Here is a 10961-nt window from a genome sequence, read left to right on the forward strand (position 1 = left end):
ACGCGTACCGATTCGGAAAATGCTCTCGTTGCTCTAAACTTGTGTTTCTTTAATATGTTGCGGACGAAAGCGTATTTGTCTAACTGGCCCACCAACGTCGAACGACCACAGTTTGTAACAAATTCCTGAACCTTTATTCTAAGAAGAGCTTCATCGATTAAGCACAGCCGTTCCTAAAAGAGAGAAATAATAGTGGTGAAAGACTATAGTATAAAATTGTAATAGATAATTACATATTAGTAATAGGAAAAAGTTTTGAAAATCACACCACCTCTGTTGACAGAGCTAGAACTTCAATGGTACTTTTTTTAGAACTATTTCCGCCAGTGAATCAAAGAGCGTTAAACGCGGTGAACTTGTGTTGTCGCTGAAAGTAATTCTAAGAGCACAGCTATCATAAAAGAAATGTTGTAATATATGTTAGACATGCTATATAACGGCAGATTATAAGGCGTAATGAAAAATATAGTGGCTTTTACTGATGTGGCCTTTGAAATGCCTTCATGAGGTTTATCGGAAAGGGTACAATTAAAGGCTTCCCCAAATGGGACGGATGTTCCTTTTCTACAGACATTACATGAGGTGTACCAAAGTCACTTGGATTTGTGATGGACTTTATTTTTCCTTGTATGAGTATAATTTTTTTCGCCTAAAAATTGGTGAACAACAAAATCAGTAAATGTTAATTATGTAAAAGATATTGGTTGGCAATTGTTAGTCGTAGTTATATTTGTGTAAAGATTTACCGGTTGATCCGCAAGAGAACTTATTGGCAGCAATCTCTCTATGTTTTCAGCTGAGCTCCCACGATTTGTTGAGTTTTCGCCTCGATTTGGTGAGTTTTCGCCGTCGGCATTTGCTTCATAAGTATTAGCAATACGTCGAAGGTCCTCTATGTTGTTATTTGCCCTGCATTTAGGCGGTAGTAAGATAGGGCTGACTATGAGCTAAAACTGCAACAAATTAAATTTTATCATACCATGTCCGTAGGTCTTCTGCGGCGGAAATATCGCTGTCTAGTATGATGCTTGAAAAACGGGTAGTACACCAGCAACCCCCTGTGTATTATAGTGTTTATCATATGCTGCGTAAAGTTCATAATTATTTTAAAATACGTTAACATACCCCCATATCTGGCTGCTCTAACCCGAGTGAACTATACAACGGGTAGAGATTCTATGACACGTGCAATTTTTTCTGCGGGTTTTAAAGCATTGAAACGCCAAACGGTTACAACGACCGGTTCCATCCTGTATATATAAGTAAAGTGAAATAGAAGAAATTATTATATAATGGGCATGGGAAAATTGCATTTCTTTAGTTTGTTACTTCTGGTCGACAACAACTATGTCTCTTGCTTGTTGGGTGTCACCAGATGTTCTCGTTGTAACTGTTTTTACGGATCCAATAGAAATAGCGACGCCAACTATATCTACATGGGGAAAAGAAAAAAATGTGAGCAACGAAATTTACTAAACTTCTATAAAATAGCAAATATGATGAAATATAGCGGTAGTCACCAAATCATTCTTTGCGATCTAGACAACTTGTTACTGCATTTACTGGAACCCAGTATATCATTTCAGTTTTAGTAAGACCGAGATCAACTACATCCATACCTCCTTTGAGGGTCATTTGGTAGATATTGTGTTCATATCTGAATTTTTCAGGAATGATTTTAATCGTTGGATTTGGAATTTCATACTCGTGACCTTCATGAAAAATGTCTTTATAATAAGCAATATCTTCCTCATAGATAGTTGCTGACATTTCTGTTCCCTGATGCATAAGTAGAAGCGTAAAATAAAAGTTAGAAAATTGTTGTAGTTCCAGCTGTAAACAGTAAGATTATGTTGTATAATATGTTGATTTATACCTCTCTGTCACTGAACAACAAATTTTGAAGAGTTTTATTTCCTAGTCTTGCCTTTTTGGAAGCGAGTAAGGACTCTAGGCGTACAACTATGGCGAAGTTCTGAGTACGATCAGTTGCAGAGGCAAAAAGGATTCTTGGAGGAGCCATTTCAATCTACGAATTAAGATAGTTTATGTTAAGACATTGAAGGTGAAAAAAAATTTGTCAGAAAAAATGTAAAAATGAAAGCGACGTGAAAACATATACAATAGCACAAAAATAGAGGAAGTCATATAAGATAGTATATCTAAATTTTAGACATACGTAATTATCTCTAGAATAAATTTTTCAATACCTGACAACTGACAATGTTTATTTTCCTTTTTTAACAGGTAGTGCAGTATTATATGAATAAAATTTAAAGCTAACGCACGAAATCGAATAATTTTAACATGAGAATCATAAAGAAGTGGAGACAACGCCGTACTACACAACGACTGTTTGTTTATTTTGTAATTACAAAATGAAAAAAGAAATATGAGACGCCAAAAAAAAAAACTACATACCAATAAAGTTACAAACAAAAATGACAAGTACGAGAAATTATTTACAGAAACACTACTGCAGTAACAAATCTAGAAAAAAAAATAATTACATAAATTTTAGAAACATGCATTTAGGTTTATCTAGCATTATGTAGTACTTCGTAGCATACAATATTTCTTATACGCCTCCAACTGTCATTCAAAGTACAATGCGGAAGAATTGCAACTGTGACATCTGAACTTTTGAGTTGCTCTCGAAAGAGCAACGTATAGCTGGCCGTGGGAAAATACAGGACGTGGTAGATATATGCCAACTTTACCAAGTGTTTGACCTTGTACTTTATTGATAGTCATTGCAAAACTTAATTTTATGGGAAACTGTTTTCTTTTGAATTGAAAAGGAAATTTGTCAGTAGGGGATGGGTGAAGTGGAATTCTCGGTATAAAAACTCTTTCGCCCTTGTGGTGACCGACAGCAATTTATGTGTCTATGACATTCCGATCAAACCCTTTGCATATAGGCCGTGTACCGTTGCAAAGTCTAGAAGTTGGATCTAAATCCCGCAACAAAATAATGGGGCTATTCTTTTTCAGTATCAACTCATGTGGTGGAAGACCGCTTGGCTGCAGTGTATTTAGAAATTCCGTCGGATACTGCGTTGTTGCTATGTCTGTCGCTTCGTCGAAGCTTTTGTAGGCAAATGGTTCACCTTCTTGTTTGGAAACTAACATAGCATTTATAGTCTGCGTATCGTCATTTTTCGGCGTCAATATTTCTCTTATCGTAGTTAGTGATGGATTTGTAGTTATTAGTTGTATGTGTGGATATATTGCATCAATTAGCCGTTCTTTTAGTGCATGTTCTTCTGTTCCAGATGTAACGATTGATCTTGGTAATTTGATATCCTCTTCATTTTCATAAGGATGCGAGCCATCGCCAACACGTAAAACAAAATTGCCAAATGCTGGATCGCGCATAGCATGCATATTTACAGTTAAATGTATTTTTTCAAGTTTTGTCCACAGCGGAGACATCACAAAACTTGAATTAATTGCTTCTTGCAATGTAATTTTTGGTATAACAGGCAGTACCTGTCGGAAGTCTCCCCAAATACAACAATTTTGCCACCAAAAAGAAGGTTGTTTGAGCAAACGTCACGCATGGTATTTTCAAAGTGTTTGATTGACTGGCGTTTTGCCATGGGTGCTTCATCCCAAATGATTAACCTACATGCACGAATCAATTCTGCCAGAGAACTTTGTTTTGAGATTTGCGAACCATGATTCTCTTCGATATCAAGAGGGATCTTGAATCGAGAATTCGATGTTCTACCACCAGGGAGATTGGCAGAAGCAATACCTGAGCTTGCAACCGCAATTGCAATAATACCTTTGACTCTGAGATTCGCAAGCAATGTTTTGTACAAAAAAGTTTTTCCTGCACCACCAGGTCCGTCTAAGAAAAAGGAACCTCTTTCATTTTTTATAACCCTTCTGTAAATTATGTCATAAGCATAGCGTTGTTCAGTATTAAGCATGTGCACAGCATTTAGTTCCTCAGAACTTATTGGAATATTAAATTCTTCTTCAATTTCTTACATGTTGGATCTGTCTATATCTATTTCGTCCAATTTTAAATCGCCAAAATCGAAAGTATTGAAGCTTTTGCCCATTGATTCAACTATGTAACAAATATTTCGAAGAGTCAATTGTAGTACTTTTTGCCTTTGCGATTGAAATGCATATGCATAGTCCTCTGACAAGACTGTGTAAAATTTATCCCAAAGCAATCTAGGATTTTTTGCATGATAGTAAATGAGCAAAACTGAAAACAATCTACGAAGCACACGTGACATCTGATACCGTGAGGCTTCTTCTAAGCACTGCTCAACAGAATTATCTACTTCAAGCAAACCTCGCCTGAATGCGGAATCTTCAAATGAAGTAAACATTATGCCGTTAATGGATTTTAGGTCATCAAAGGATGTAGGCCCTCGAACGTTTGCTAGAAGAAGACGTAAATAGTAGCGTTCTCCTTCAGATGGATTTGCGTACACCAAATGACCTAAGGCAAACCCTTTTTCATGTGGAGTCCAGAATTTATCTCTTTTTCAATCATGCCATACATAATGTTCTGGAAATTGACTATATAACAATGTCTTAGGAAAATTGTCATTCAAATTTCTCTCGAAGAAAGTCGTTAACATTGTTCTCTTACGTGCGTCGTCATCTAAAACGTTACCAAGGTTTTCCCAGGGATGGAAACTAACATTTTGCATGTTTGGTAGGTGCACTTTTAATGGAACAACGTTAGGATGTATCTCATTCAAATGAAATCCAAAAATTCGCCATGAGGCTTCTGGTGGAGTAATCCGGCAAGCAGATTGGTAAGCAGTAATCTCGTCGAACGAAGACTGATTGCTAGGATCAGTAACAGCAAACGATACATGATCATGGCCCTTATAAACATACTTGTACATGTATTTAACTGCTTTAATGGTAGAACATATTTCTACATTTAAATGACAGTCATATTTGGCCAATAGAAAAGGATTGTATGGAACAACCCATTGATTATTGAGCTCTGATCCTCGTACAGTTACATGAGCACCGGTATTTCTTCTACGATATATAGGATATGAATCCCGGCCATTAGTTATCGTATCTGCAAACTCACGAGGGTAGTGGTTTTTACATCTATCATTTCTCATGCAGGGATTTGAAGAGTTGGCTCTACCGCAAGGCCCGTGCATCATGTGTCGAACAACCGAAGAGTATAGATGAGGGTTTTCAGCATTGTTAGGCAACTCCGTACAGACGAAGTCGTCATATTGGTCAGGAGTCCTTATTTTACTTGTCGAATCCAGAATGATTAGAAAATGTGCATGTGGCAGACCTCGTTTTTGAAATTCAACGACATCAACGTATCCAGCCACATTGCCAAATATTTTACGCACGCAGATGTCTTTCTTTAACTCAAAAAATTTCGCTCAAAAGACCCGCGAAATAAGATCAAGTCTATTCTGAGCTTCCTCAAAAGGCGATAGTTCGCGCTCAATTTATGGCAAACGGGGGTTACATGTCATCGTTAAAAATATATCTGGCTTTCCGTAGCGCTGCACCACGGTCATAGAAGAAAGATATCGACGTCTAAAATCACGATCACATCTAATGAAGCTGGCTGGCAATATGAAGCAACGACCAATGTTCACACCTGATCTCTATCCAGCGGCATGACTATCTATAATTCCTTGATATAAGTCGGCTCGAATTATATTCTAGTTATTTCTTATGTAATCGAGTCGAGTCGTCTCAATTTTAATATACATATCTACCGTATATTGTTGGAGAAGACGACCACTTCTTAACAATGTCGAAGAATCAGCGGGACAAATATGAAGTCGATAGCAATAATATTCTCTACAGGAGACTTTTTTCTCAGACTCAGAAGTTGTAATACCCGTCCTTTTAGGGACCCTTTGACCAGCATTGACTGACCTTGGAAGCGGGAATAGTCTTAGAAGTAAGTGCTGAAGTCATCTTGGGTTGCGTGATAGGAGTGGTACTCGATAGAGTAGAGGCTACTCGATCGAGTAGCGAGGTTACTCGATCGAGTAGGGGGCTACTCGATCGAGTATGTTGGGTACTCGATCGAGTACCCAGTTTTCAGCGAGGGTTTTATATCGCGTTTTGTTAAATCCGCATATTACTTCCGCCACTTTCCTCTTATCCTTCAGTCGTCTCTTTCCCTTCCCTTCACCTCAAAACCCCCATGGAAGCCTTTTTGAAGATCTTTGAACCTTGGGAGGGCGTCACTTGTGTCGGGTAGCGGTCTCTGGCTGAGTTTCTCCCTAATAGGTATGTCATAATCATCATCCGTGCCTTTGTCTCTATAGTTAGGGTTTGCTTGTTAGTAATAGATATTTGTATGGTGGTTATAGGCTTTGCTTGGTCGCTGGATATGTTATCTGTCGGCGTGGATTGGTTGCGGTTGCTTAAAGGTAGGTTCGCCTACTCAGTTTCTGTAGATGGTCTAGTGTGTCGGATGTTGTGGCTGTATTATGTTTGGTTGTTTGATATAGTAATTGTATTGTCTTTGTGGTTGTGATCGTTGTTGATGGTTCGCGAGGCGTGGCCTCGGCTGAGTGGGGTCACTTGCGGGAGTGGCTTCACGCCCTAGTTTCGCCTTCTGTGGAACCCGCCACAGAAGGGATGTGCACATTAATGGACAGGGTGATCGCTCGATACGATGAGCGGGGATTTGGTGGGTACGGCTGCGGTCCCCCACTGGCAGGGCTGGTCCAGTGGACAGTCAGTGACAGAGTTGATTGGATTGTGGTGATTGCGTTTGGGATTGATGGTATTGTTTACATTGATATTTGTAGTTGCCATTGTCTTATCTTGTCTCAGTACTGACCTTGTATGGTTGTTTGTTTGTTGTGTGTCTGCCGTGATCCCTTATGGTGAGCAGTCGGTCTTAGCAGGTGTCGATGTTGTTGATAGCTGGAGTTCAGGCGGGGATGAGTCTTCACGAGATTCGATAGTCATAGCAAGTAGTCTCAGAGTTGTATCTTTCATATAGCTTATTGGTTTAAATCACTTGTAAGACATTATTATAGTTCTTTTATTGACGTTTGATTATTACTGTCCTCGGGAAACTGAGATGGTAACACCCTTATATCCTGAGGAAGGCCTAGTTAAGGTTCCTCTGAATATGGGGGTGTTACAAAGTGGTATCAGAGCGACGATTTTGGAACCTGTAACAAATGACATAATGAACGTAGGGAGTCTAATAAAATGAACCTGGTGTATGTGTAATGGGAGCCCCAGCTGATGCTAGATTTTGGGTGAGTAGGCGCCCTCATTTCAAAATCTTGGCCCCATGATACTTAAGCCAGTCACGTGGTATGGGAATGTGGAGTCCGTGTGTATATGTGTGATGTGTATGTTAAGTGTACCGGGGTCACCTCCGGTTAAGTCTTTGTTAGAATTAATAGAGATGTGATAGTGATATTTGGGCCGTGTATGGTAATTATTGATGAGATTATTGAAGCTCTTTGGATGATTAGTGAGCTTATATGATGGTTATGAGATGTGTGACGAAAGTTTACGTAATTGCTATGATGATAGTTATAGTATAGTGAGTTATAATTCGAGACATAGCATAAAGTAATGCATATATGCCTTATTAGGATGGTCGAAATTCTTCCGCTGCGTAATATTTGATTTGTGCGAGGTGAATTACTTATGATAGAATGTGAAGCATGGTAGATTAATTTGTTTTGAAAGTATGCATTTATGTGATGCGTGAAAGAAAGAATTAATGTTAATCTTACGCTTCAAATTGAAGTAAACACGAGTTTAGTAGCAACGTGTAAAGTAAGTTTGAGTGTACTAGGATGGCGGGATTATGTTTAGAAATGAGTCGAGTTGGGCAATTTGTATGGTGTAATGTAATGTATGCTTTAATAGTTGAGTTGGTGCGTAGTAATGATAGTGCATGAACAAGCACGATAATTAGTGCCGAATTCCGAACGTAGTTTGGACTCGACACGTGGTGTTGTTTTGCAGGTATTCTCGGTTTACTTCGTACTTCCGATCGAGCACTTAGCTATACTTGACCGAGTGCGAGCGCTTACTTGACCGATAGACCTTACTCGATTTAGTTAGGGGGCTATGGCGTCGGGATATGATGAAATTTCCTGTAGATACTCGACGAAATAGCTTCTACTCGATCAAGTAGGGTGGTACTCGATCGAGTATCCAAGGCACTCGATCGAGTAGGTTGGTACTCGATCGAGTACCCCAGGTACTCGATCGAGTAGGTTACTGTGCAGTAATTTCTACGGGTTTCTTAAAACCCCTAATCTTTCTATTTCTTCTACTTCTATCCCTATATTTCGACACACCTACAACTAATCTTCTCTCAAATTCCTTATTTTTCCTCTCAAATCTCTCTTTTCTTGGGTTGGTGGTGATTCTTGGGGTTGAATTTCTTTACTTAATTTCGTTTCTTTACTTTGTTAATCAATCAAGGTATGCTTTTCTTCCTAATTTATGCAATTTATTGCTTTGAATTTGTAAGAATGGTGAAATAAACTGAAATTTTCGGTTCACATGGGTAGGTTATTGTTTTTTATGGTTGAAATATGATTCACATGCCTTCTTTTCATGCTTATTGGTGACTAATTGCTGTAAATTAGATTAGAAATTGCTAGATTTGAAATCGAAATTTCTAGGGTTTCCAAAATTGAAACTGATTTTTGGTTGTTTTACAATGGTTAGATGGTAGAATTGAGCCTTAAGTATTGTTTATATCATGTTGAAGGATAGATTTTGATGGTTTTACCCTTAGAAAGTTGCCTTAAAACTCCGTCTTAAAAGTGCCTCAAATGGAAATTCGTGATTTATGATTGAAAATTGATGTTGTAATTGACAGTATAAGTATGAGTTGAACTTCAATATGAAAATTAGAAACGATAATTGATGAAAATATGCCAAAATTATCACAGCTGTAAAGACCGTCTGAAAATTCTAGTGAGTTGTTGTTCATAATAGTGAAGGGTGGTAATTATATGCTCTAAGCTATTCTTGTCCATGAACTAGTAAGGATGACTCACATGTGATTAGAAGTGTGTTTGGAACAACATTTAGAAGCATGCTAGGATATTCGAATTTGTTGAACATATGTAATCACCATGATAATTTCTTTCACAACTATGGATTATGAGTAGTAATAACCTGCGCTTACATGTCAATTTTTGAAACTATTTGGTGAATGTGTGTACTTAGTTTCATGTTCAAAGCTAACAGGCGTAAATTATGTGCTTCACATGTTGAAAGTTGTTGCTAAATTGGTATGCCTAGCTGAGTATATCGAATTCGAATTACATGAAATAAATGCTTGAATGTTTATGCAAGTTGTTAAACTTATGCCTAAAGCGGTCTGCCGAGACCGAACCTTGGAACACGCCAAAGTAAGCGGGGGAGGGGTAACCCACCTGAGACGGGGGAGGGGAGTGGACCTGTGGTACCCGCAGTCCCCGAATACCCTACAGTTGTTTTTGTTGATTTCAAGCAGAGGGAGCGTTTTGTAGCCTTGCAAAAACGCAAGATGAGACCTACAAAGTGTATAGACACCACCGTGTTAGAGGAGTTAGAGATAGAGACGGATGTCCATCACATATTCGAGACCTTGGGTTTTACGGGTTTGTATAGGCTGAGGAAGCATACTTACCCTTTTCTTACCTTGGAGTTCATGAGCTCTTTTAACTATGACCAGTAGGTCGACTATTGAGTTTAGATTGATGAATACCAGTTTTCTGTTGACCATGGATTTGTTTGCCTCTCAGCTTGGGTTGGCCAAGCCTCCCAAGGATTCCATAACCGATATTCCAGCTGAGTGCGGCGTCTGCCGCCTAATGCCTTGCTTGACTGGGAAGCAAGCTCCCACCTCGAGCAACATGCTGATTAATGACGTTCAGCATATTACCTTGAGAGTCTTTCTCCGTTCCCTTTCGAACCTCCTCTATGACAGAAAGGATATCAGTAAATTGAATAATCATGAGGTCTTACTTCTGATGTCGTACCTCAACCCGGAGCGGGCCAGGAAAGTGGTCTTTAATGCTCCTTCCATAGTTTGTGCTGCCCTTGCCTTGATGGCTTTTTCCCCTTCCCGGTACCTGAGTTGTGGTGCTATAGCCACTCGGTTAGCTGAAAAGCTAACCTCTTTTGAGGCTTCTTCGGCGTACGTGCCTCTAGCTACCCCAATGCCTACCATGGATCGTGACTACTATCTCGACCTGAAATGGTTGAGGACCTTGGCTGACGGTAGCCTAGCGTGGAGGGTGTGGGGGATGAGTTGGATGAAGATTCCAGCTCCTGAGCACCTCCCACCCACGGAGCCCTTGGAGCCGAAACAGGTGTGACGGTGGACTCCGATGACGAGGAGGAGGAGGATGATGACAGACCCCGCCAGCTACAGACCTATCTCATCGACGGCACCATCCTCGAGGAGATGCCGAAGCCGACGAAGGGCGAGAATGCGGGAGTTCAGGTGGTGGAGAGACCCAGAGTGGTGAGGGGGCCCCGTCGAGTGAGGGAGAGGGCCTCGGAGACTAGGCCACAACCAGTAGCACCACAGCAGCAGCAGTCTTTTCCATGCTACCCTTACCTCGACACCCCGAGACGCGATCCGATTACAGCGGAGAGAGTGTCATCCACCTTGACACTCCGGAACATGCACGAGATGGCGTACGCTCTGGGGATAGGGACCGAGGGACCGCATCCGGTTTGGTGGAGTGGAGTTGGGGACTACTCGGGGTTTTCCATTCTACGGGGTGGATCGGTCGACGTGGGGGCACCTCAGTCCTTCCCCTAAGGTGGCTTGACTCCATGGTACGCGGGCCCAGGAGCGGGAGTGGATGCAGGGATCGGGTCATCGGGAGCAGGTACTTCGGGTGGTGGTGATGATGAGGTGATGTTTGAGCAAAGCGGCGGCGGCGGGGAGTGATACTCCTTGTTTCTATCTTTGTTCATGATTGTTAGTAGTAGTTGTTGTT

The sequence above is a fragment of the Silene latifolia genome, chromosome 5, assembly GCF_048544455.1.
Source record: "Silene latifolia isolate original U9 population chromosome 5, ASM4854445v1, whole genome shotgun sequence".
In the NCBI taxonomy this organism is placed as follows: domain Eukaryota; kingdom Viridiplantae; phylum Streptophyta; class Magnoliopsida; order Caryophyllales; family Caryophyllaceae; genus Silene; species Silene latifolia.